The sequence below is a fragment of the Prinia subflava genome, chromosome 14, assembly GCF_021018805.1.
Source record: "Prinia subflava isolate CZ2003 ecotype Zambia chromosome 14, Cam_Psub_1.2, whole genome shotgun sequence".
Classification (NCBI taxonomy): domain Eukaryota; kingdom Metazoa; phylum Chordata; class Aves; order Passeriformes; family Cisticolidae; genus Prinia; species Prinia subflava.
In genome coordinates, this window is record NC_086260.1 from 17231678 (window position 1) to 17258765 (window position 27088).

General features: G+C 45.1%; 1 protein-coding gene across 1 annotated transcript in view; it reads left to right on the forward strand.

Moving 5' to 3' along the window:
- Positions 1–2304: 2304 nt before the first annotated feature.
- SFMBT1 (Scm like with four mbt domains 1) overlaps positions 2305–27088 on the forward strand; it is a 74477-nt gene continuing 49693 nt past the window's right edge. The window contains exon 1 of the mRNA XM_063412000.1: positions 2305–2393. The gene's annotated coding sequence lies outside the window, so the exon portion shown is untranslated. The remainder of the gene's footprint in view (positions 2394–27088) is intronic.

Below are 27088 nucleotides of genomic sequence, written 5' to 3' on the forward strand. Positions count from 1 at the left end.
GGTCTTGGTTTTCTCACAAATGGCCATTCCTGCAAAGGGGGTATAAGGAGATTTAATCCCCGTGTGATGAAATGTGTTTTTGCAGTGTGTTAGCCCCGTGTTTCAGGAGTTTGCTGACGTGCCAGAAGGTCCAGCAAGACTCCACTTCCTTTCCGTGTCTTTTTAACCTCCAAATCACCAGAGATGACAGAAAGTTAACGTGTCATGGAGCTGGCCAGGAGCAGGTTCTGTAAACAGCTGTCCTTCTGTAACTGAATGACGATTAATAGGACACAGAAGATCGTTTAGATGTTTCACGGATCAGACTGGTGGATCACGTTTCTTTCTCTACGCAGTTGTGTGTACCAAGGACTCATTTCCAGGATCGACGAGCAGTCTGAAAGGGCGTGCTCCTTGCTCTTATCGGCCTGAGAAGTTGGTGATAACTGACTTTTGAGGTTTTCTTCCCGCTGCACAGTAGTTTTGGGCTTTTGCAGAACAGGTCCTCCGTCTCTCGCGGCTGTGCTCTGTCCAGGGGCGGCTGCAGTGCCTGCCGGTGGCCGCGGAGATGTTCCGGGGGACGCCCGGAGCCCGGCCGGGCTGCCCGGATCGGCGCTGGGCTGTGCAGGCTGTGTTCGCTGGGGCTCGATCAGGCGGTGCGGCGGCGGCTTCGCTGGAATTGTTAATTGCGCGGTGCCGCGCCGGGAGCGCTCGGCGGGGCCCCGCGGATCGGCATGGCGAGACACCCCTCTAGCGGAGGGCCCGGGCCTCGCCCGCCCCTCGGCGGGAACGGGAGCGGGCGGGCCGCCGCGCCGGGAAACGGAACCGCGGGCAGGCAGCGCTCCAGCCCCGCGGGGGCCGTCCCTGGCCCGAGCCGCTGCGAGCCCCGGGCGGCTCCTGCCGGGCGCGGGCCCCGCTGTCCCGGGCGGCGGGCGCGATGGGCTCCCCCCGAGCGCCACGGGAAACGTCGTCGCTTTTTTACTTCAAGCCAGTGGGAAACGGAGGTTTCTTATCCTCGTGGAGAGCAGCATCTCTCCTGCGAGAGGGGCTGCGTGGCCGGCTCCGTTCCTGCCTGGCATCGCAGCGCATCGCTCAGGAGTAACCGGAGCCCGGCACGTCTCCGCGGTGCCGCGGCGCGCAGAGCGGCGTATGCGATCTGCCCGCTGGATGCGTAATGAGCAAGTTCATGGTTCCATTCGCTCTTCCTGCCCGCTGTTCCGGCACTGACGCTCTTGTTTATTTGTTACACTTTTTTGCTCCAGAGACAAACCATGCAGCGCACTCCATCCGCCTGCTCTTCGCCTCCAACACTCATTTCGGTCGGTAGCAACTGGTGTCCAGCACGGTGCGAGGGCACGTAGGCACGGATGAGCCCCGCTGCCCGCGGGCTGGGCGAGCCGGCCGAGAGCCCGCGGCCCGGAGCGCGTCCGTCCCGGCGGCGAGCGGACCGGAGCGCGGCCGCTGCGCTCCCGCCGCCGTCTCCGGCCGCCGCCGCCGGCGGGCGGATGCGCTCCCCGGGAGCGCAAAGGTTTTTCGCGCCCTGCTGCCGCTGTCCCCCGCCGACCGGCGGGCTCGCTGTCGGCCACCGCCTCGGTGCGGACCGGCTGCGCGGATCGGGGCGGGGAGCTCTCCCTTTCCGTCCCTCCGTCCCCGCCGCACGGGCAGGAGCGCGGTGTTGCACAACCCGCTTCCTTTTTCTTTCGCTTCGCTGCGCCGCGGGCAGCGGCGGCGAGTGCGCGGGGCGCCGGTCTCCGCCCCGGCGGGGGGGACGCACGGCCGGTGCTGCCCGCTCGCTCCCCGCCAACTGCGGCGCTGGCGCGGCCCCGCCGGCTGCGCGGCCCCGCGGGGGGGCACCGCCGGTCCCCGCGCCCCGACCGACGGAGCCGGTTCTGTCCGAGGGGAAGGGGGCTAAATCCTCGCCGGGGCGGGGGGGATGGAGCCGGGACCGCGCATCCCGCGGCAGGCACGGAGCGCCCGCTCCCCCGCCGGGCCGTCTCCCTTCCCGCGGCGCCCGGGCAGGGCGTGGACGCCCGTCCCGCCCCGGCAGAGTCGCGGTGGCGGCGGCGCGTCCCGTTACCGGCGGCCGAGCCCGCGCTGCCCCCGGCGCGGCGGGAGCAGGTGTCCGGGGGCAGCAGCCCGGGGCAGCGCGGCGGGGGCGGGGTCGGGGCCGGGCCCCGCGGGGCCGGGCGGGCGGCGGCGGCGGCGGGCTCGGCGCGCCCGCGGCAGGAGGGAGCCGGAGCGCCCGAAAAGCCGTGAGGGGAGGGAGGGCGGAGGGGCGGGAGGGGGGAGGCAGGCGGGCGGGCGGCGGGCGCATGCGCTCTGGCGGGCCGTGCCATATTGGAATGAGGCAGTGAGCGGAGCGCCGGGGAGCCCGAGCCCCGGCAGCGGCGCAGGGCTGGAAAAACTCCCCGCAGGTGAGGCGGGCGGCGGCGGCGCCCGCGGGCGGGCGGAGCGGCCCCGGGCGCAGCTGCTGGGGACGTTTTGCCGGCGGGGCGCGGGGCCCGGAGGGTTTTTCCGGGCTCACGAAGTTTGGATGCGGGAAAAAGGCGGCGAGGCGGGAGGAGGAGGAGGAGGGAAGAGGCAGGCGGAGCGCGGCGGGGAGGCGGCGGCGGCAGCGCGGGGGGGACGCGCCTTCGGCCGCGCCGAGGAGCGATGCGCGGGGCCGGCCGGGCGCCGCCGCGCAACTGCCCGCGCGCAACTCTGCGCGCTCCCGCCGGGGGCCCGCGGCGTCCCGCGGCGCGCTCGGCCGAAGTTGCCCTCCCGGCCGGCCCCGCGCCCGCCCGAGGACGCGCCCGGCCCCCGCGGGAACTTTGTGCGCGCCGCGCCGCCGCCCCGGCTGGTCCCTGCCCGCGCCCGCGGGGGGCCGAGCCCACCGAGCGCCTCTCGCTCGCCCCCCTCCCCCTCAAAATGGCGGTGGAAGGGGACCTTTAAACCCCGCTCCGCTCCGCACCCCCGCCGGGCGCGGCCGCGCTCCGCTCGGCGCGGCGCGCGTCCCGCCCGGGGCAGCGGCCGGCGTCGGTCCCCGTCAAGTGGCCCGTCAGCGAGCGGCTCTCGCCTCCCGGCCGGGCTGGCTGCCTGGGTGGGTGTGGGGGGAGAGGGGCGGGCGCCGCGGCCGCGCCGCCGGCTCTCCCGCAGCGCCGCCGCCCGCGCTGCGGGGCCTGCGCTGCCGCGGGGCCGGGCATTGTGTGCGCGCCGCGCCCGCCGCCGCCGCTCCGCTCCTCCGGCGGCTCCGCGCCCGGCGGCGCTCCGGCGAGCGACGCGCAGCCTTTGTCTCTCGGGGGCTCGGTCTGCGCTGCCCGCCGCTCCCGCACCTGAAGTCGTAAATCGGGCGCCGGTGACACTGCCCGGGCGGGCGCCGGGGATGCCCCGGGACGCCAACTTCGAGCTGGGGAGGGAGCGGCGCCGGGGCAGCGGCTGCGGGAGGGCTCCCGCCCGGGCAGCGCCGGCTGCGAGCGGGAGGGCGGGATGCCCGTATCGGAAGGACTGAGCAAGTTTTCCGTCTGTGGCTTTTGCGAACTTGCTACCGGCCCCCTCCCACCCCCTACACGGTGGAAATAATGAAAGGAGAAGAAAAACAGAGCGGGCAGTTAATTGTGAATTTGTAACTACATTCGCTGCTGCAGTTCTGCAAGGCCCTTATTTATTGAGAAATAGGCCAGCGATGCCTGTTTCACAGTCACATGCCCGCTTCAGCGAAACAATTATATCTACTTTGGAGAAACTTGTTGCCATTATAAAAAGATTGTACACGGTAACCCTCGTGTCTGACAGTTTCACCCACTCTGACAGCAGAATTCCGGTGGGAGAGGTTTTGCAGCAAAAGAAAAGGCCTAACTTGCTGTTCCTTTGCTGTTCCTTTGCTATTCCTTCGCTATTCCTTCCTTCCTTCGTGGGAGCTGGCTGCTGTCAGTAGCCCAGGAGGTTACCATAGCAAATGGTTCTGCCAGGCAGAATATAAGGTGCACCATGCAAAACTCACGCTGGAGAAAATGATAATCCACCTTGTAACTTCAGAAATATCATTGTTGCAACCTACTTAAGGTTTCTGATGGGTGTGAACTGGTCAGAAACATCTGATTCGTAAGAGGAAAAGTTGTTAATGGCAAGTAGTCTCACTCCATGAGGGATGGGGCTGTAACTTGTAGCATCTACAGCATCCAGCAGGATGGATTCCTGGTCTGGCTGCGGTCTGTGATTACTGTTTCAAAATAGCCAACTGTTGGGACAAAGTAAATCAATGTGAAGATAAAAATAGAGCAGTTAACTGAAAGCTTAGGTTTCTTGTGTGGAGGTGGTACTGACATGGATTTTACAATTAAAACAAAAAGTTAAAAAGTATCTGTCTATCTAAAAGATCATCTCTAGTGAGAAGACTTAGTGGCCTTCCTGCCTTGTATTCAGCCACTTCCTCTTTTGCCTTTGGTTTGTGAATTGTTGCCGTGATTGAGGGATGAGAACGCAATCTGGCTCTTCCCAGAACCTGTGTTGTGGAGATGCTTATGGACAAGACAGGCAACCAAATCAAGCTGCTCTCACTGCCTTTTTTAGTGACTCCTAGTGAGGAGGTGGCAGGGTAGTGTTGGGAGAATGGCTTTTGTTTGGTGTGTCTGTGCCAGGCATTTGCCCTGGCACACCTCAGGATCCTGTCAGGTTGGAGCTGACGCTCTCCTCATGGGAGACAGCAGGGAAACAGTGGGAGATCTCTGTAGTTATTGATCTCGATGGGTTTTTCTTTGCTGTTTTTTTCCCCATCTACTGTTTATTTGCTGGTATTGAGTTATCTTATCTGATTCTTAAACCTGGCAAATCTCCTCAGCAATTGTTGTGTGGGAAAGGTGGATTAAGTGTAAGCTGACATGCGAATGACTGGTAGAGTTTGCATGGTGTGATCTTTATATTCTGGGAACCTTTTCACTGCCTCATGGGGAAGATATTAATGAGTACTGCAAAAAACCCATGTGCCATGGTATGTTTTGGTAACACTTTTCAGGGTTTTTTTTGTAATTTCATGGCAGACCAGTGACAGCTGTAGACCAGTCTATCTGTCGTGGTTGCCTTTTGAATCCACTGTACCTGGAATTCACCTAAACATCCTCGCTGTGCTTCCACTTGTGAAGTTTGGCAGTGGCATGATCATCATGCAGTGATGCAGACATCAATACAGTCATTTGGTGCTGGCTTGACTTAAGTAATTGTCCTACAGCTGATGCACTTGAGGCACGTGGCAACTTAATTACACGAGCACTCTGACAGTGAAATGATTCATGTTAAATCCACTACAGTGTCCTTTAAGGGCATGGGAAAATTAAACCTGGAGGTGCTCAGCAAGGGGCATTTTGGGGAGAGAGCTTCCAGTGCCTAAAACCACAGGGCTTGCATTACATCCATTGTTCATATAATGACATGGCAGCTTTAATGCTACAGAATTGTCTTGGGATTTGGTTTCTTGACTTTTTAAGTGTGCAGTTCTGCGTCTTGTAGATTGGTCATTGACTTGAAACAGTGTAGCCTGTGCAAGTTACAAACGTTTTCTGGACCTATAACAGCTTTATTTTGTGTTGTTCATCTGACCCATCTTGTTTGATGATTGAGAGATTTTATGTGTCTTCTTTGTTTTGGTCTCCTGGAGCATCAGTGTTGCTGCTGGTAGTGGACTTGACTTTGTGCTCCTTTCCTTCTGCGTTTGGGAAGTGGCTGTCAAGTTTTAGGTCATGTGTTTAAACTTGAAGTGGGTGTTATTTAAAGCTTTTAAGGTCGGGGAGGGGGAGGTTCTCCCTCTCAGGGTTACTTTCTTACTTGAAAAGTCAAGGGATAGAATAAAGGGAAAGGAGTTGATTTCTTTTGTTTTGATTCAAGTGCTTGTTGAAATGGTCCTGAAGGCAAACACTGTGTCAGGGTGTGAGATCCTGAAAAGGAGATTTAGCAGTTCACATTCTTGAAGTTCAGAAAAAGTCAAAAACAAGAGTAATTTTTTTTCTTAGTTTTATATTAGTATCTTATGATTTTTAAAGCCATGACATCATTGCAATATTTTGTTGTAATTATGTGTTTTTCTGACTTTAATCCATCATTCTTTCCACTGCACGCAGTTTTCTTTATATTAATAAAACTTATGAAAGAAGCATTGAGATGCTAATTAGTGCTCTTTTGATTTTAAAATAGTTTCGGTTCCCAGGGTACAGAATATAAATGCATTTTTTAAAGTTAGATTTGGTGCATGTAAGACGCACATTTTCTATTCACTTTGTATGTGTGTTGATTTTTCCTCCTTCTTCCCAGACTTGCTGACAATCTTTGTGGATTGATGGTGGTCATAGGATAATAATAGTAGTAATAATAATAATAGTAATCATAATAATAATCCTAGTAACAATTATCATAATTGTTTTGCTCCTATTTATGGGTGAGAGTGTGGTTTTTTAAGTGTTCCTAGTAAAGGCTAGAATTAAAGCATTAAAACATGAATTTTTCTCTGCATTCTTAATAGGGCATCTCTTAGGGGAATTACATGTTTGAATAGTTTAAAAGTTCCCCTGTGAGAAAGGAGGGTGTGAGCTTAGGCTGGAACAAGATATTGTGCCTATCAGCTGGGACTCTCCAGGTGACTCTCCAAGTCTCTGGGAAATTAGTGAATTTTAACTAATGCAAAGCATGGTAGTTACTGAGTGGTAGGGGAATGCTTTAATAATCTTAGAAGATGGAAAGCCATAAGTCTTCAGGGGCAGTTTTCTGCTTTGTGTGGCAATGTTGGCTTGTCACCCACAGACACCACTGAGGTGTTCATCTGGGAACTGTGCAAATAAAGGGGGCCTGGGAGGCACAAGGCTGGGGAAGCCCAGGTCCCAAGGGCTCTTTCTTCCCGTCTCCCCTCCTCTTTTTCCCTTGCTTTTTGTCTTGTGGGTTGTCTGGGATGTCTTCATTCATCTTTCAGAGGAGACAGTGATGTGTAGATTTATTTTCCCTGTGAAAATAAGCATCCTAGTACAACACTTGTTGCACTCAGCACCATATAAAACCCCAGACCCTCAGTCATGTTTTGTTGACTTGGTTTGGGAAAGATTCATGAGAGGAGAGGCAAAAACCTGCACACAGGCAGGTATTCCATGTTAATCTAACAAGCCTTGTTTCCTAGGATAACCAGGTAACAAAATAATATTAAAACCTGAAGTAAGAAGGGCTTTAATGAGGTTTGCAGTAGAACAACCATCTCTTCAGTAATGCCTCACTCTAGCACTGGGATTCCTGCTCTTTCAAGTGTCTTTTTTTTTTTTTTTTATAAGACAGAGCAGTCTTAAGTGACACAAGCTTTTTGCTGCACAGATTACTTGTGGTAAATAATGCACAAGTAAGAGTTTTCCCTTCACTTAAAGTTGTTGGCAGCCATATATATTTTGTTCTGGTTTTTTTCACCTGCTGGGATTTGGCACATGGACAGGTTGTGCATGCTTTTACCTACAGTGCAGGTGAGTTGTAGCTACAGAGGTAATCTTAGCAATTTGTTCAGATTATGTGGACATTTAAAATATGATTATTGTCCCTGGAGTCATCCTGAGCAGCAGTTTGCTGGTTTTCAAGGTCATTGTTTATATTGCTGTGGCACTTCATTTACACTGGTTTATTTGCTGTTACACTTGAGGACACTCTTGTTCACTACAGAAATGATCTCTTTCTTCAAACAGATGAGTTGGGAAGGAGATTAGTGGAATGTGATGTTATCTAAAAGTGATGCAGCTATTAAACCAGCTTTAAGATTCTCTGAGAGTACTGATCAGTGAGAGAAGAGATGCATCTTGGATTATTTTTTTCTCTAAGAGTAAATGATGCAGGGCTGAGCGACCTCCTCTCCCATTTTGGCTGATTGGAGTTGAGGGCTCTCAGCATATCTCAAGAGGTGCTCTGTCTTGCAGAATTGGGTCATTGCTTGAAAATAATGATGGTGGTGGGGAACCCTGCAAGGTTTTACTGTTTGTCACTTAATCCTTTTCAAGGATGTGAGGGACTGCAGCAGTGATCCTCAAGTAGATATCAAGTGGATTGGAGAAGATGAACTCTGTCTTGATGTATTTAGAGACTGTAGTCACTATTTCTTCTGGCAATGGGTGACAGAAAACCATAAATAGCACCTTCAGATTTGTCATTGTTTCCAGGAGAAACCAATCAAGTCAGGAAGTGAAGGCACTTCCCCTCTGATGCTGGGTGCACATTTATTACAAATGGCTCTGTGAGTCCTGTGGGTGTCTCACCTCTCTGTACTGGAGCAAGTGATGCTCTGGCATTTCTTATCTTTTTTGTGATCTCTTGACCTGGGAAAACACATACAAATGCACATTTTTAAAATTTTTTTATCATTTAGTATATTTTTTCTTTTTGTTGCCTGACTGAATGAAATCCATTTGGGATTCTCTGCCTCCTCTGGAGCTGTAGTAATGTGCACATTTGCAGCTCAGGCATGCACTTTGCTCTCTGCACGGGAGCTGTGGCCTCTGGTTTAAAAAAAGAAAGTTATTTGTCTTGAAATCATAACAAAAAATTTAAAAAAATTAATCTAAGGACTGTGAAACTCCATTATACTGTAAAGCCTTGTCTGAAACCACAGTGGGTTTTTGAGAGCATCTTTCTTGTCAAAGCATCTTTTGAAAGGAGGCCAACGCTGGCTTTAGTGCCCAATGCCTTTGAGTGAGGGCATGGTGCTGAAAAAGCTGTGGTGTTTCACAGCAGTGTGGAAAAATGCCAGTGAAGCCTGACAGGGGTAGGCACTACAGACAGAGGCTTGCCCTCACATATATAGAAATACTAGTATTTATTTTTTCCTAATGTCAAGTTCCAAACATGCCCCCATTAATGTGTTAAGCACTAGATTGTTCTAATTGTGTTTTCAATAAATTACAGGGCCTGTCATTAGATTCCTAAGGAAATGTCCAGGTAGGGAATGCCAAGCAGACAGGCAGGGGGGAAAAAAACACTGAGATGCTTCCTTGCAGTTGGGCCAGCAAAACTCACAGAGAGCACATCCCAAAAAAGAAATTATTGAAGGTGACAGTGATTCCTTCCAGGATTAACTCTGCTCATTGCTTTTTAAAGTGTTACCATGAGGGTTAAACTAATGGCCCTAAGAAATAATGCAAGCACAGGATCAGTCAGAAGTGTTACAGATATAGCACTAATTGGCCAATTGAACCGAGCTAATCAACTCCTTTTAAATTAATGTGACCATGGGCACGGGCATAGGGAAATCTTCCCCTCTTCCAGGGAAGCTTTTCTCCTCTTTTTGCAAAACAAAATCCGGTCAATTTAGCTGTGAGGCTTTTTAGTCCAGTGGCAAAGCAGAAGTCTTCTTTTTCATGTGATTATTTTATATCGTAAGTTATTTGTTAAACTTTTTAAATAGATTTTGGAGAGGGAGAAGGAGCTTAATTTTGAATTCCTCTTTTTCTTATGGCCGAGTCTTACATTTTGAACTTATTCCTTAGCAAATTCAAACATGTACTTTGTCACTCCCTTAATGAAAACCAATGTATTTAGGGAAGTGGTTTGCCAAAGCACATGGGTCCAGTTTCTTTTGATAATAAACCAGTTCTAGATAATTCCAGCCTCACTGCAAGTGTAGAGGGAGTGTGTCCAACAGCTGCTTTGGCTGGGTTTGATTTTTTTACTGGTTCATCTTATGTAAAAAAGAGATCATGACTGGAAACTGAAGAATCAGGGAAGGTTGTTTCTTCTTCTGGTCTTCATACAAAAAAAAAAAAGACAGCAGAATAATAGCTGGAAGGGGAAGGTGACAATAAAAGTCACAAATTTTTAAACTGAAGTTAATGTTTCTTGGTTTAACTCTATGTTCTTACTTAATGAATACCAGAATATTGTTTTCTTTCTTTCTGCCTTCTCTGTATATGCTTTTAAGGTAAGAATACTCATTATCCAAGTAAAATGAAAGTGCAGTTTCTATTTCTAATTGAAGTTCAGTTTCCATCTAAAAGCAGCATGACAAAAATTATAATTCTTAATATTTATCCAATAAGAAGTGCTGAAATTACCTTTTCATAGTAAATCTACGTTTTTATTTCAGCAGTCAGTTTTAATCTTTTACATTCATATTTTGTTTCCAAACAGTGGTTGCATCTTACAGGGAACTTATTTTAGGTTATTGAGAAATTGCAGTATTGCATAGTTTAGTATGCTTTTATTTAAAGCAATTCATATAAGTGCTTTCCTTTTGTACTGTGATGTAGATAATGACATCAAGATACACTTTGTTAGTCTTGATCATTCCTGCGAGCAAATGTGGGTGTAGATAATATTGCAGAAAAAAATAAGAACTTTCTATCAATTACTGAAGGCATCTTTATAGAAAAGTAGCAGCATTGATGCTTCTGAAGAGGTGTGGTTTTAGGAAGCTGGGTCACAGTGGTTGCAGTGGTCAGGCTAGATGAGTCCCCAAATGAAGCTGTGTTTTTTGGGTTTCAAAGGCTAATGGCTTATGATTTCTTCATTATCTGCCTTACCTTAATGCATCTGACAAACAACATGGCAAAATCCCCTCCCATGTGTAAAATTAACCCTTCTGAGGTTCTACCTTAGCCATGGGATTTGGAACAAAAATACCACTGCAGTGGCTCTTGGGCGTGGCTGGGAAGTTTCTTTGCATTGCTGGAAGGAGAGTGCCTTCAAGTCTAGCTGAAACTGGGATGAGCATCAAAATTGCCATGATGTGTCAGATCAGACACCTAGTCCTGTGTCTTACCCCAGAAATCTCTTGAAATGGGAAGAGGCAGTGAAGTGGAGCAGGGCACGCTCCGCGCCGACGCGGCCGCGCAGGAATCGGGGCTTGGAGCTGTTCTCTGTCACCCTGATCCCTTCTGAGTCCTCATCTGCCTGTGGTCATGGGTGTGCAGATCATTGTGTGCCCTGTGAAAAGGTGCTCAGCCTGTGTTTTCTGGTTCTGGTGGTAGGAGAAGCAAGGAATAACCTTTCCTTATAGTTTTTGATACTAGTTTTGATTTGGCATCGCTCTGGTGCTCTCCCGTAGTCGCACTGTCCAGCCCAAAGAAGGAAATCTCTTGTCAAAGAAGGAAATCTCTTGTCAAAGAAGGAAATCTCTTGTGTTGTACAGAAGATGCTGAAGACTGTCTGTAGCTTGTGTGTGCAGTGCTGGACAGGGGTGGGTCTTGGGCATTTCTTGTCTTTGCTATAAAACTGAATATACATCCATCCCTATTAGTATAGAAATATTTCAAGCCTCTGATGCTCTTTCTTACCTTTTTTTTTTTGTACATCTTCTAGTATTTCCAAGGCTGTTTGACACCAGCACTACAGGCTGTGTCAAGGGGCTCTGGATTTCTAGTATTGTAGTACAATGTTTATTGTTCTTCTCCATTCCTTGGGGCTCTTAATGAGCATGAAATTGATGTTCCTAGAGAATTAGCTGTAACAGTTTCAAAATTCTGAGTTGCAGTAGCTAATTTAGATCGCATTGTATAGGTGAGGTTATTTCTTTTTCTATGTCTTATTATCTTGCCTTTAATTTCATCTGCTATTATCCTTCTGCAGTTCTTAGCAAACAGCATTTATTTTTTATCTATTGAATGGTTCTGTGTTGTCTTAAAACTTTGCACTCATTTCATGTTTGTGTGCTTCCCTTGAGAAGCAGGACACAGTGCATTCATTGGTCCTCCTTGTATTGGGAATAACTGCTTTTTCTTTCTATCATTGTTTTAGGTCTTTAAAAACAGCCTTTTAAGTATGAGATGTTCTAGAAGCAGCTCCACAATATTTCAGGTCTCATTGGGTGAGAGCACCCTCTAACCTGAGGTGGTCACTGGACTTGGGTTTGGCCTTAATGCCCAGGTTGTATCATCTGCTTTCTGCAACTCTTACTTCTTGGCAAATTAGTTGATGAATTACCTTCATTTAATGAAGTTTTACCATTTAGTGATCTTTGACTGGATCTGCTGTGCAGCATATGGTGTGGAATGTAACACTGATACTTTCAACTTTTAAAAAATATTATTCTGAAGTTCCCAGGTTGTGAAGCTTTTGCAATACTGGTAATTCAGATGTGTATTCCCAGACACCAAGCCTACATGCTGTGCTGTGAGTAGATCAGTTTGGAAAAGGACAAAATGAACATCCCTGGTCTGGAGGAAGGAGGTCAAATCAGTCTCCTTGTGGTGGCTCCACGGTGCCTTGTGGCCACACTTGTGTGATGGGCACAGGAGAAAATGTGACTTACATTTAATCCCTATTGTATGGGAATATGCCACAATCCAAAGGATTTATATTCCACATGATTTACATTCATATAAGGTAATAAGTATGCTGGAGATTGTTGAACTAAGAAAAGTGATTTTATTTTGCTGTTAATGAGTGTTTTTCTGTCACCTTTAGAAAATCTATTCACTCTTTCTCTGTACCTCAGCGGTTTTCTGTTCATTTTGTGGCCATTCACTTCTTCTGGGTGTGGCCAGCCTTCATAGCAGAGAACAAGCTTTTAATCTTTTGTGTTTAGAAGACCCTTTTTGTAACCATAAAGGCTAACAAAGTACCTTACTGAGAATTAAAGTTAAGATGTTGCAGAGATGTTGACCTCAGCTTTGGAAAGCTTTTAGGGAGTGTTTTTCTAGGCCAGTTCTTCACTCAATTGATGTTCTTGCTTTGCATAGAGATCTGATAATTCATTTTTTTACATCCCTGTTGCTCCTGGAGCGATTGTGGCAGTGCTGGGCTGTGCAATTTCCAGTTGCTGCTGAGGGCAGCACTTAAGTGGAGATGGTGTAATTTGCATCCAGTGCTGCACTTGCCACTTAATGTTCTCTAGCAGCTCCATTTCTATAGGGAAAAAATCAAAACAGACTCGGGCTGTCAGCAGAGATGTGTTTTTTAAACACAACCAGGCAACCGGTTTTCTTTTCCATTTAATCAAGAGTATATTTAGAATTGAATGTCACATCAGAACATGTGATTATAATACATACAGGTATTTCTAGGGGTTTAGCTCTAAAGAGCTTCCATGGCCTACGCTTAGATGCTGAATATTGACACAAGAGAAGAAAATGCAGGAGACTTCATAAAGTAACTTTCAAAGGTAGTGTTTTTAGGACAAAGATATCCTTTGTTGTTTTGGGGTGTTTTTGTTTTTTTTTTTTTTTGTTTTTTTTTTTTTTGTTGTTTTTTTTTGTTTTTTTTTTTTGTTTTGTTTTTTTTTTTTTTTTTGAGGCTGTTTTTATTACATCCTGCTACAGAATTAAAATTCTGATTTAATGATCACAGCTAATGATTCCAAAGTTGAAGTGGAACTTGAATAGAAGAGTATTATCTCTCTCCTGTATGTATTAATGGAACAAGGTTACATGTGACAGCACGGTGCTGATTGGAAAAATATATACTGAACTTTGCAGGGAAAGAGCTGCAAAAATAATTCAGTGGTGGGGGGAGGAAGTATGAATTTGAAAACACTTTTTACGACAGTGTAAATGTTCCAGTGTTGTCAGGATCAAGCTTGGAAATTGTACTTCTAAAATAGAAAAATCTTTTTCAGTTGCACTCTGTCTTTTGAGCCCTTAGGCTCAAGTCTTGTTTTTCTCTCTGTATGAACAGACATGAAGAAAAAATCGTACAATGAGAACAGATTTTCTTGTAATTTTACCGTTCCTGATGTTTGGGTAATAAGAGCATCATGCCTTCCTGTGAGCTCTTTACTAAAACCTTGTGCTTTAACTCTTCTTAGCCCTTTAGGCCTGTAAATGTTCTTTGGATTTGAAATGTGTAGTTGAAAGCTGTTGTCTTTCTTTTCTTATTCTTTCTTTTTTTCCTTCCTCTCTTTTTAAGCTTTCAGTACTTTTCGAAGGGAGGAATGAGAAGGGAGCACATCAGTTAATGAGCAATAAAAAAAGGCAAGGCCATATTTTTGTGGCATTTCCTAGAGAGAGAATTCCATGATTTAGCACAGCTAAATAATAATAATAAATAAATACAGTGATTCTATTTAGAAGGAGAAGTTCCAGGGGAAAGCTCCATTTTGCCATCACAGTTTGTGTGTGCAAGGAGCAGTAGGTGACTCGAAAGGAGCTCTAGCAAAGCTAAACCCAAAGCTTTGGCAAAGCTTTTAAAACAGCATTTCAGTGGAAAGTGCAGGCACAGCTCACAGGCTCCAGTGAAAATAGGTGTCTGCTCAGCTCCCTGTCAGAAGGCTTGAAGATCATCTTTGGCTGAAGATGTTTCCAAGATCATATGCAGGGACTTATGATGATTATTTATGTTGATGTCTGAAGTCTCTTGGAATTAATCAATCCCAGAAGACCTACACTGGCATTACAGCCAGGCTAGTGTGTATGTTTGTCTCAGTTTTGTGGAGTTAAAGTGCCACATTTAAAGCCTTGTTACTCTGAGATGTTTTCTCAGCCTGTTATGAAACTTCACTTACTTCACTTGAAAGGCTCCGGTACTGCTCTAACACCTCAAGTGTATGCAGTGATCCAGGCTGTAAGGTGAGAAGGAACCATATTTCTGTGCTTTTAGCCTCTTGTTATTTCTGCTTGGACATAATGCTAAGAGATCTACTGGCAGTGGAACTGAAATAGTGGCTGGATTCTGCTCGGTCAGTAGTGATAGCTGGAGAGGGAATTTCTTTTCAGACACCAGAAGTTGTGCCAGGGCACCAGGCAGCCAGGAGCAGGTCCTGCTGACACAGTGGCAGTGTCCTCCAGCCAGCTCGTCTTTGTGAGATTTGTTGGATGTCACAGGTAGAATGAAAATTATGTCATGGTACCCAGATCTGTAATTTCACATGCAATAGTGTGTCCTGTAAATACCTGCTGGTTGAGCAGACTTCTTCTAAGACATTTGTGATGGAACTTGGAACGTTGATATTCCAGGGTTACCTTCAGATAAAAAGGGAAATTTTTGTATGTTATCCTTATAATGCACCTTCTCTAGATATGCATGCATTTCCATTAAAAACCCATTTGCTAATCTGAGCTGGAACCCTTTTAAAACAAAATGTGAATAAAATCCTGGAAAGCAGTGGGAGACCTCGGGACTCTACAGTGAAAGGATTGAACTCTGCCATCCATAGCCTCTTATGAATAAAGTTAGCCTTCTAAAGATAAAAGAAAATTCAATTACAAAGCAAGAAGGAGGGCGAAGGGGTGTAATTAAAACACATAATCCTAAAAACAACATGAACAGTGCTTTTTCATGTTATATTTAAAGCGGTCTGCTTTGTGTGTGCAGTTGCTATTTGCTTAAGATTATTGATTTAGTTTCCTGGGGGAAACACTTTTGAGAGGATGTGAAAAGGATGACGTCTGTTGGTGTGATTTCACACGAGCATTCTACTTAAGGCAATTTCTGGAGAGTTTTCCTTCACTGCTTGCTAATCTTTCTTTGAGAAAAAAAAAATAGAAAAGGGCTGAAATGAAATCTGCTTCTCCTTTTTTCTCATGCTGCCAGCAGTTGTCCTGTCAGCCCGAGTGCTTCAGGCAGCAGGAGGAACCAGAGCAGCACGGGAGCAGCTCGTCCCCCCCCTCACATCCCATCCAGCACTTGATTCCCAAAGTTCAGCAGTTTGCACCTGGATTTTCAGGGCGTTTTCAGATCCACTCAGTCTTTGGTAGGATGTACAGCCTGAAGTCCCGTTAGTCTGGGAACTGGAGAAGCCTCACTGGAGTTTTGTGCTAATGGGGTATTGTAGTAAATACACATCTGCTCTGCCACAGTGTCTGTGCTAATTAGGAGCTCAGTCTTATGCTAATGGCAGGAGCTGGGTTAGACCACCTACCTTCTTGGTATGAGGAGTTAAAGCATTTCTTTATCAGGAGTGGCTTTTAGATAGAAATATTCTGATTCCATCCACAGCAGGGTGAGGTGCTTGCACACACTGACCTGCTCTGCAGCTGGGTCAGAAGGGAGAACCTGTAGGTGTTCATGAGTAATTGAGTTTGACAGGCTGTCCATCTCCAGACCTCATTCCTTCAGGAGCTGCAGCTGGTTTGATTGCACAAACAGGGATGATGTCTGATTTGATGGAGAGGAAGAAGCTGTGAGGAAGGAAAGGTGGGAGGCAAAAGAAAAATGAAAATGAGTATAGAGATCAGGGTTGAACATGAACTTGACAGTCAAGAGGTTTCAGAATATCTTTTGAATGCTCCTCTGTTCTGCTCTTAATACCATTCAGAAACTCATCTCTTTCCCAGTACTCTAGAGTTAAGTATTACCGTTTCCTTGCGTTATTTAATACTTTAGGCTGATAGCTTGATAAAATTTTAGTGGCATTATTTCATAAATTATTTTCTGCAAAAAGATTTCTCTGTTAAGGAAAAACTTTGAATTATTGTAAAGAAAGTATGCATTTCTTATAGGAGTTGATGTGCATGTCTTGTTCTCTGCTTAAATATTGTCTGCAACCTTAAAGAAACATTGCTTGAGTAAAGTTAATGTAAGAAAAAAAATATATAAGTTTTGTTATGAGGTTTCATAGTCAAAAAACATTCTTGTCTCTATTAATCTTTTACCTGGAATACTGTATGTCCTGTTTGTCTGCTTTTGTAAAAATAGCTTGTGCCATCAATTCCATTCCTTTGATAAAACTAATAATTAGAAGATATGCAATCAGAAACTAAAAGCAGCTATGCTTTTCAGCTGGAGAGAGCAAGTGTGTAATCACTGCTCAGAGAACAGGTTCCCGAATTCAGGCTGCCACCAGTGCATTTGCATTTTGAATCTATTAAAAAAATCAATCCTTTCAGAAAAAGTCAGTGGAAAACCTGTTTCTGGAAGAGATGAGCTTGCTTGTTTTCTCCTGATCTGCTGGGAGATAGAAATGGAGGAACCCAAACATGTTCATAGTGTTTTGCATGAATTGAAACACTGTGTGTGATTGTGGTCCTTCCCTCAGGACGTGTTTCCTGGCAGCTGTGTCTGACTGAGAAGTTCTGGGCTTCAGTCTGAAACTGGCCTTTGCCAAACGTGTCTTGCATTAAAAGTTTCACAACAGCTTTTAAATGCCTTTAAGTGGCTGTAGTCCTTTGAGGAGCCTCATCTCTGATGGGTTTGGTAATTAGCTGCTGGCAGTGGGTTGGTGTTGCTGGGCAGTGGGGATGTTCTTGATGGTGTCTAAACCCACTTTTGGGATGGATTGAATTAATGATGCAACTGCAGTGGAGATGTTTGGGTCTTGGAGATTGTAACAGTGACTTTCAAGTATTTCGTGAAGTATCTTGGGGAGAAGTTTGAGTATCAGTAGGAAACCACATCAAGAGAAAGGTGGAGATCTCTGAAAATAAAATGTATAACAAACTTTTTTGCTTTTAGCTGGTCTCATGTAATCTGAATGTTGAAAGTCTTTGTGGATTGTTTTAAGGGCTCCTATAGCATACTGTCATGTTGAGCAAATATATTCTAGGTGTTTCCCCACACAAAGAGTTACAGGACTCAGTGGTTTTCACCTGCTGTAGGTGCCAAAGAGGTGCAGAGAATGATTTACAGAACAGATTAAATACAGGGTAATTGTGCATGCCCACAGGTGGCTCTCTTCCCCAACAACAGCCATTTGCCTTTTTTACCATTGCCACTTTTATATGAGTCGGGTATTTTTTGATTTATTATTTTTGATAAATAAGTCACCCACACTCTGTCACACCTTTCACACGTTTGTATCTTCCCAGTTTTGATGGGCAATTGTTAATTCTGAAGTCTGATTGTTGTTGTCACTGCAGTGCTGGGGATGCACTTCTGCCAACACTCACTTTCAGCAGTGGTTTTGTTTTGATGTCGTGTCCCTCACAAGCCATGTACAAGGAGATGCACGAGGCATTCCCCTGTGTTTGCAGGCTGTAGATGCTCTTGCAGATGAGGACTGCCTTTGCTGGCTTGGTCATAAAATACCTTCTCTGCCAACAGGCTGAATCATTTCCATGCTACAAATACAAAGTTACGAGAGCTCCCAAATTTGTGAGATATTTTTCTTTCACTGTTGGCTAAAGTTTGCTTCAGGGAAGCAAGTGGAAGTTAATAGAAAGTGAACCTAGGGTTAGTTCATCCCCTGGAAAAACTTGAGGAAGGATGATTTGGAAAATTTAAAAGAAAAAAAATATAAACTGCAAAGGCATAGCTTTAATTTGCTGCAGATATGCTAATGCAGAGTTGATCTTTGTGACTTGTGTCTTTCAATAACCAATCAACTGTAAACCAAGAACTTGTAGCAAGATTGTTTTAACTTGAACTTTATTTTAACTTCTCTGTATTGTTATTCCCTTATATTGGTCAACAACACTTTATATGTGGCTGCTGATTAGCTTGATTTTATCACAATAATTAGTTTGATAAATTGTTGTAAGCCTAAAAAGATAGTTTTGACAGTCCTCTGTAGGAAGCTATACTGATAAATAATGTTTGCTGATAATTTTTCATTATGTATTTAACTGTTATTTGCAAAGTAAACTGAACTTAGACTAAAGCTCTTCCCATCGATGTGGACACTACAGTCATGCTAGATAGATTAACATTGGAAAACGAAGCCTTTGCTAATTTATCTCTTTCTCTCTTACCACACTCCCCCCTGCAGAATGAGAAAGCCTTTGCAGACTTTATATAAATAAAAAGGCTGAAACCATTTGTGCTGTCATGAAAATAGTGCAAAGTTTTGCAGTAACCTTAGTTCAGAGTTGCAGATAAGAGGCATAATGTGCCTTCTGTATTTTTGTGGGTTGCCTATCTGTTTTTAGGAACTGAAATAGAATATTGTGTTAGAATAAGAAACAAGATTGTATCTGCCTAAATACGAGAAACCCTTAAAAATTACACTAAGTGACATGAAAACAGAGAGTTCATGTCTGCTTGTTCATGCTATCAGTGTGATTTTGGGCACAAGATGAAGAGTGTTACATTGAATACTGTGGTGGAGGAGAGTTTGAGTCTTGACCAGGGTAAGGGAGGTACCAGTGCATGGAAGGGCTGGAGTTAGCAGTATGTCCCAGAAATAACAGGTTTCCAGAGTGAGACAGCCTGGAATGGAGTGGCCTTGGTTTAATGTGCATGTAATACACTAAATTAAATGTTCCATTTTTGATACCTGCCTGTTCTTTGTTGCTTGAACACCTTCCATAACAGTCTTTTGATCTTAACAATCTCTCTCTTTGAGAGACCAGGAAAGAAAAAACATTTTAAAAAATGCCTGGTTTTGGCTGTTGCAGCTTTTCAGCCATTACTCTGTGTATGTAACTGCAACAAACCATTTGTCTCTTCCAGTTAGAGCAGAAAGGAGTTGTTTTTCCTGTGGGCTGAGCCCATTTCTGGCCAGGATCAGGGATGCAGGGAGCACATGGGTGTTGTCACTGCCCTGTGGTACCTGCCTTGCTTTGTGTTATTGTACTGTCTTGGTTTGGAAAGACAGGTATCTGTCAGGGAAAACCAGAGTTTCCCTTGGAATGGAGAATGTAAAACCACCTCCCTCCAAATTATTACAATTTTGCAATTAGGAGCTTTCAGGCAAAAATATGGGAATAGGAGTAACAGTTCTTTATTAGGAATATTGAAAAATACAAATGCAGTAATACAAAAAACAAGCAAGCAAACAAACAAAAGTCCTAGAAAACCCTGGAACAGAGTCAGGAATACAACCTGACACCCTGTTGGGCAGGGTGTTGGAAGCAGTCCAAATAAATCCTCCTGGAGTGACAGATGTGCTTCTGTTGGAGTAGACATGATCCTGTAGTGGTTTTGAGATAAGTCTGGTCCTCTGGGAATCCAGTGGAAAAGAGGATGTCTGGGGTCCCTGTGTCCCCATTTTTGTCTGGGTAGGGAATGGTTGGCTCCTCCCCACTGTGTAGTGCATCTCACAATGGGATGATGTAATGTGTCATGGCACTGGTGAGCCTTAGTGGCCCATTAACAGAAGATATCCCCCGGAGAATGGACAGTGGTGAATGAGATAAGAAACACTGCCCCACCTGGTTTTAATTGCTGGTCTGTTATCAGAAGGCATTTGCCCTCCCACCCCTGGAGTTACAAGAGATAAAGAGAAAATAAAACAGAAATCATCTCCCAACTGCTTTCTACAGATGAAATAGAATACACTTTTTTTTTTTCTTTTTTTGTTTTTTTTTTTTTTTTTGTTACGTATCCCAAGACATGTACAGACACCATCAGTGGCTTCTGACCTGCCAGCCTGAGGCTGCCTCACATGCAGGGCTTCCTCTGCCTCTCAGAAGTGCTTTGGTACCAGGTTCCCTCCCACACCTTACTGTGCTCAGCCCAGCTCACACAGCAGCAGGGAGCGCTCCCAGCCTGCTGAGTGCCCAAGTGAGATCTTACACTGATCAAACTGGGAGCAGCTCTAGGTGAGCTTTAGTGTCTTGCAAACCCCCTGAGCCATCCAGCTCTCTCCACATGAGTGTGTTAGGTGGACTTTTCAGCTGCTTGACCATGACTGATTAAGAGTGTGGGGAAACTTGTGTGCTGTTCAAAATTTCTGTCTCCCCTTTACTTGACTTCAGTTTCTCCTTAACTATGAATTTTCCTTTGATGATGTCTGGTTCTCGTCCTAAATTTACATCATCTGTTTCTTGGATGTTGTCATTTTATTGTGTATATAAAGCCGAAAGGTATTTCACTGAACAGGGGAAAAGCTAGATATTGGGTCTTGTTTATTCTGATATCTAATGCAAAGCTGTTGATAAATATGTTTTAATAGTTTAGACAACTTAATTTTAAGGTTTATAACTTAATACTTTTGAATAACTGAGGGGGCAGTCAGAGTTGCTATTGGAATAAGTGCTCCCTGGAGCTTATAGAGAAAAATTGGATAGAAATTTTGAATAAGAAAGGTGTGATGTGAATAACTATAGTGGATTTCTGGGAAGTGCTGACATGTTCCACATGTTTTGAGCTGTGCTGAAATGTGGTTGTTTGGACCAACCCGAGATCTGCAATTTCTCCAAGCTGTGACTAAATTTTGCTTTCCTGTGTGACATCACATATCGTGATGTCATTCTGCTGGGACTTCTGCATGGTCTCATTCACTCATGGCACTGACCTGTCTGGTTTAGCCTTGGCTGGGGTGGGTCTGCTCTGTAGATGCAGATACTTTCAAAATTACTTTAATCTTTATTAGCTTTCCCTTTTTAAAAATCATGCTAAATACTCTCTCTTTGGAAGAATGCCTTTTTTCTTTTTTACTAAACAGTTGGAGGTGCAAAGCACGGTGATGTTTGTACAGCAGGTATTATCACACAAGTCCCACATGCCCTGGCACACCTGAGCTGAATTCTCCAGCTCTGTTTGTGTTACAAGAAGCTGTTGTGAAGTTCAAGTGCAACACAAACCAGGGGGAGGCACCTGCCCCCTCCTGGGACACCTGATAGTTTAGAATAGGAGTCTGAATCTCTGGGAAGCAGAAATTTGATGTGAAGGCTTGGGTGGTACCTGGGGCATTACCCAGCTCTGGCAGCAGATGATTCCTGTGCAGTTGCAGGGTCAGGAGTCAAGCAGGGCTCTCAGAAAGCTGCCAGGTGTTTTTTGCTGTCTGAGAACAACACTCCTGTATTAAGTCTTTAGCTTGGTGCATCAGAGAACAAAAAGCACATGCTGGTAAAGTAGGAGGTTATTTTCTGCTTTAGTGTTTAATACAGGAGATCTGGAGTGTGAGCCTGGAATCCCATATTGCTAAAACACTGAAGTGGCAATGAAGACTAAACCAAATGTCTCATTTCCTCTTAACAGCTCCCCAAGAGCACTTGATTTCAGTAGTTTTTCTTTAGATACTGATAGTGGATTAATTTGGTTACATTATAAATTAATAAGCCCTCATGGCATTTAACTTAACTCCCACTTTATTTATTCCTTTTGTAATTATTGTCTTTAACATCAGTGCTGCCATAAACTGGAAGCTAACTTTGAGTGTCCTCTGCCCACAACTTCTTCATAGCACAGTATTATAGGCTGTGCTACAGTGATGACTAAGAATCACTATAACAGAATTGTTTTGGGGTTTTTTTGGTAGGCATCTGTTTAAGATCAGGATGTTTCTAAAGACACTGTCATTTATGTCCCTTTTGGGTAGTTAAAAATTCTTGGTACTAGATGTCAGTGATGTGATCTCTCTCTGAACTGTCTATAAATGCATCAGCTATGAACAAATGAACTTGGGGTTTTGCATTAAATGAAAAGGTGCTAAGAGCAGAGGCAGAGAGCCAGTGTGGGTTCACTCGAACCCAGAGCACACCCAGTGTCCCACAGCACTGCTGAGCTAACCCACCTTGTCTGTGTTCAGTGCAACTGAAACCAGAACCCACGGCACTTTTAGCAAATTTGATTAAAAGATTGAAAAGACTGTGTGTGGCCTGAGCAGCTGTGTGGCAGTGCTGGGTGTCACCTCCTGACTGCTCTTGTTGGCTCATGGGTCAGTTCAGTGGTGCTGCAGAGATGGCATTGCCACCACTGCTGGGCTTTATTTGTGTTTGTGGTGGCAATAAGGAGCTGGCTCTGGAGCAGAGAGTGCAGGAAGCTTTAGAGCAGCTCTGAATTTTATCTTCGACTCCCGAGCAGCATTTGGCTTTAGAATCTTTAATCCCCAGCTGCCTCCTATGAAGGCTGTGGCCTTTGGGAGAACTTTTCTGATCAGCCTTACAGCAGTGGAAACAGCCAGCCTGAGGAAAAAGCCTGCCATAAATTCCATATTTCCTGATTTTTCTCACTGTGTTTTCCCTTCATGGGTGGGAGGATTGCATCTCTCTGTACTTAGATGTAGCACTTTCAAATCCTTCTAATTTCTATTCTTTTGTCGTCTCTGGCTTTGAAGAAAGCCAAGACTAGGTAGACAAGCTGCCTGGTGCCCTGGGGTTCATTGCCTTGCTTTTAGAGAAGAGTGCCAGGGCTGCAGGGCACGGCAGGAAGGTTGGAATGTCACATTCCCTTCTCCAGAGCTCAGCAGCAGGCAGCTGTCCTCCTGCTGCACTCTAGAGGCAGCAGGGGAACGTGATGTGCTGGGCAGTAGAGACCTCTGAACTTAGAATTTGCTGCTCTTTAGATCTGTTCTACCTGCGTTACTCTAAGCTCAGGGGAAATCATCTTTATTCACCAGTCCAAAACAGATAAACCACAGGCAAATTGAGTAAGCCTCAATTAAAATTAAAGAGCAATTGCCCAAGAAGAACTGTGAAGTAAAACCCACAAAATGACATTATATTATCTTGAGCAAGGAGTGAAATGAGCAGGCTGAAGGGTGGATTTTCTAAGGTTTAACAACTGGTGCTGTTTGTCCCAGGAGCCAGGGGCAGAGCACTGCTGGCTGTGTCTGTGCCATGGCTGTGCCAAATGGTTTTTCTGCTTAGCCAAAGCAGAAGGCTCACAGATGATGCTCAAAGGCTGATGGCATTCCCCACTCTTGTGATAGATCTGACATCATCACTGTAACATAATCAGTGGTTTTCAGGTAAAAGCAAGGAGCTATTTCCTCTTCTAAGCTATGAGTTCCACAGATCTGGTCCAGCTGACTGCATTGTGCAGGATAGGTGTCTGAGGCTTTTGGTAGTTGTAGATAAAAGTATGATTTCCCATTCTGTTCAGTGAGAGCTAAGGAAGATATATCCATTCACCTAAATCATTAATAAGTAACACTGAATTATCTTGACAATGGATTTTTTTTTCACCTGAAGAAAGCTGGAGTACAGGTGCTGTGTTCTTGACAGTGACTGATGGATGCAGCCCAGACTCTAAACTGTAAGCTGGCTTTCATATTGATTAAAATGTATTTGTGTGCCTTAAAATTTTGATCTGGTGAGCACAGATGAATTTTCACATATAAGTAAATGAAACATCTATAAATATATAAATGAAACAACTGTTTTCACTATGCTTGGGGTTCAGTTTGTATTCCTGATCTATAGTAAATGAAGTTGAACCTTTAAAAGCAGCTGCTAAAGTAAAGATTTTCATTTGACATGAGGAGCTGAATCATGTTTCTCCTCTTACCAGGTTTTTTTCCCTTGGAACTAGCACAGTTGCTGTTGGGTGTAAGTTCACTTGAATTTCAGAGGTACCAGACTCTGCTATAAACACAGCTGCTATTGAGTAAAATAGGTTCAGACTTCTCTAAAGTATACAAGTTCAGCGTTAGTGCAATAATAGATGCTTATTTCATTTACTGTCAGTCTGCCTGTAGACTTCCTTGGCAGACTAAAACATGAAGTTCCCCATGTGCTTTGCTTTCCATTAACTGATAAAGGATGCACATGGAGGGTGATGCTGCAGCTTCCCTGGGAAAACCTGCATCTCCTGGTCACCCAAAGGGTTGGATAGAGGGGCTCCTTCCCCAGATTTAGTGTGGAAGAATCCATGCAAGGATGTGCAAACCATGGTACTTATGCTGGTTAGGTTAGTTTATATAACATGCCCAAGTGTTGGGCACAGTTGTGTGTACTTCAAATATCAGCACAGATAAAGTCATCTCAGTTCAGAGCAGGAAACTGGTCAGGAGCAATTAATCAAGTACTGGTGAATGCTGATGGCCGTGGTCCCTCCAAGTCCTTGGCAGTACTGCTGGGGTCAGGGAAGCAGAGGTAACAGCCATCCACATGGAAATCCTGATTTTATTTTGTTGGTCGCTGTATGCTTGTGTTTCCTGTGGCTCTTTTTCTAACTGAGAGAAGGTGGGGATTTTTTAAAATTATTTTTTAGCTTATGGAGGACAGCTTATTTAATACATAGTGAAATGGCATAGTGATACAACTTAGCTGATAAATGAGAATCTCTGCATGACTGTGCTTATTTCAGGCAGTTTGGGCATAATGGTTCTCTCATCAGAATCAGCTTTAAGGAGACTGATCTCATAGAGGTGTCTCAGTTCTGCAAGTTCTTGGGTTAAAAAAGTGAAAGTGCATCATGGAATTTTGTCCTTAGGGTAACTAAAATATGATTTAAATAAAACAGGTCAACTTTGTGTGTGCAACCATCCAATGACTGAATATGTAGAACTTGTTAAATATCAACAATTAACTTGTATAACAAGGCTGAATTCCCTTGTTGTGGTTGTGAATAGGTGTTTTTGAGGACTATGGTGTGTAGATCTCCTAGAGCAGCAGGAGCACTGCTCTTCTGTTCACAGCACAGAACCTCTGGAGTGTGTGGGTGGTGCTCTGGTGGGTGGAAAGCATTGAGAGGAAACAGGGTAGAAGGGGAAAAGGGGTTTCAAGGCTTCCCAAACATTATTTGTGACTGATGCTCAAAGAAATCAATTGCTGCTGTAAATGCAGTTAACCTGAAAGTATGATCCAGACTCCTGTTTTGTGTTTCAAAACTCACTGAAAGCTGCTGTGTAGCTCTGAAGTTGAGCTGCATTGATCAGCCAAGTCCTAGATGACAGCAGCTGTCTTCCTGTGGCTTCTCCTGGCACGATGCCTGGGGAGATTTCCAAGATGTGAGAGGCACAGAGCAGTGCCAGCCCTGCTCCACGGCTGCAGGACAGGCTCGTGCCTCTGCTGCGCATCCCTTCTCAGCAAGAACACAGTCACTGACCTGTGTGCTGAGTGCTGCCAGGGCTGATGCTGCCAGTTGATGCCTGCTGGAGAACTTGGGGCAGTTCAGGTGAATCTAGAAAGGGAACATTTTCTTGCCTGAGCTCTGTGGTTTCTGGTCTGTGCTTGGGTATTTCCCAGGCTCCATCAGAACGGAGCCGCGGCTCTGTCGTCCTGTGGAGTCAAAGCACAGTGTGACAGCCAGGGTGATGGGGCACTGACAGCATGATAAATCACTGAACAGTGGGAGTTTCATTCATCCCTGCTGCTAGAATTGAATACTCTACCTGATCAGGAAGATGAGGGGGGTAGTAGTTGTTTATAAATCTTGTAAATAAAGGTTTAGCCTAGACGTGGTCTCCTCTTTGGCTTTGCTGTGTGAGTTCGTTCCAGTGGAAAGTTTATTGTGGGGTAGGGATGAATGAGTGGGGGTGGAACTACCTTCTTCAGGGCAGTGCAGCCTTATTTTGTGTTAGTTATGAGTGGAACTGCAGCCAAGTTATAAAGAGTGTTCACAAGTCTTTTAAAAATGTGTAAGTGGTGAAATCTGGAAACAAACATTTTGAGCTGCATTTCCTTGTTCCATGCTGAGGCTGAGCCCAGAGGAGCTGTTATTCTCAGGAAAAGCCTGACCTCTTCTTTCAGGTTCCTCCTCTTTCTTTAACATCAAAGGTTCTCATAGCACATGTTGAGGCAAGAAGTTATTTGGACCTTTACTGTTGGTGCTTTGATTTTTGCTCTCTTCATTGTTGCTCCCTTGTTTGTGAAAGCGTGGTGCTTGAGGAAGATTTTTGTGGTGCAGACCCTGGGTCAGTGTGATTTCCACCATTTCTTCACTGAATCCAGGTGTGGAGGTGAACAAAGCCATTGCACAAGGGCCCTGCTTGTGTCAGGGTGGTTGGAATCAGAAGCTTGAGACAGCTCTGCATTTTCACTTCCCTTAAGTCACCAAAAATCTAAACTGTCTGTGAGTGCTGGACTAAAATAAAATTTAGGAGAGGAAAAAGCACTAAAAAATTTACATTTGTTCTATTTTTCTATCTCATGCTGAATTCTAAGAGGCAGAGTCTCTTCCCCCTTTCTCCCCTTCAGAAGTTGTCCTTTTTGAGCCCTGGAAGCAGGAATGGCACTGAGCTCATCCTCAGCCTCCTGGATTGCCCTAAGCCAGCATCAAGCCATGATGCATACAACAAATTTAGGCTAGAAACAGGCAGTAGGCTTTTTTCTTCTCAGTAACTGAGTTTTGTCACAGTAACTGACATTCTAATGAACCAACTTGTAATTAATGTCAATGAATTTAGCTTGGTTGTTATTTAAATAATGCAGTCATCTTGGTAGCAGCATTTGTGGGTTTTTGTACCGTCATGTAGAGAAGACAGTGTGGAAAGTAGAAGAGTAAAAATCATTGAAAGCTAGCGATTTTGGAGGCTGCGAGAAATACTTATGGTGTTTATTGTAGTAATGAATGCTGTAGAGTTCATGGATGCAGAAAATGAATAAGCTCTTTGGGACATTGTTCTCAGAGTCTTTTCTCACATCACAGAGGATGATGCGATGGATTTGTTTGGCTGAAGGGAAGAAAAGCTTCTAATCGTGAAAGAAAC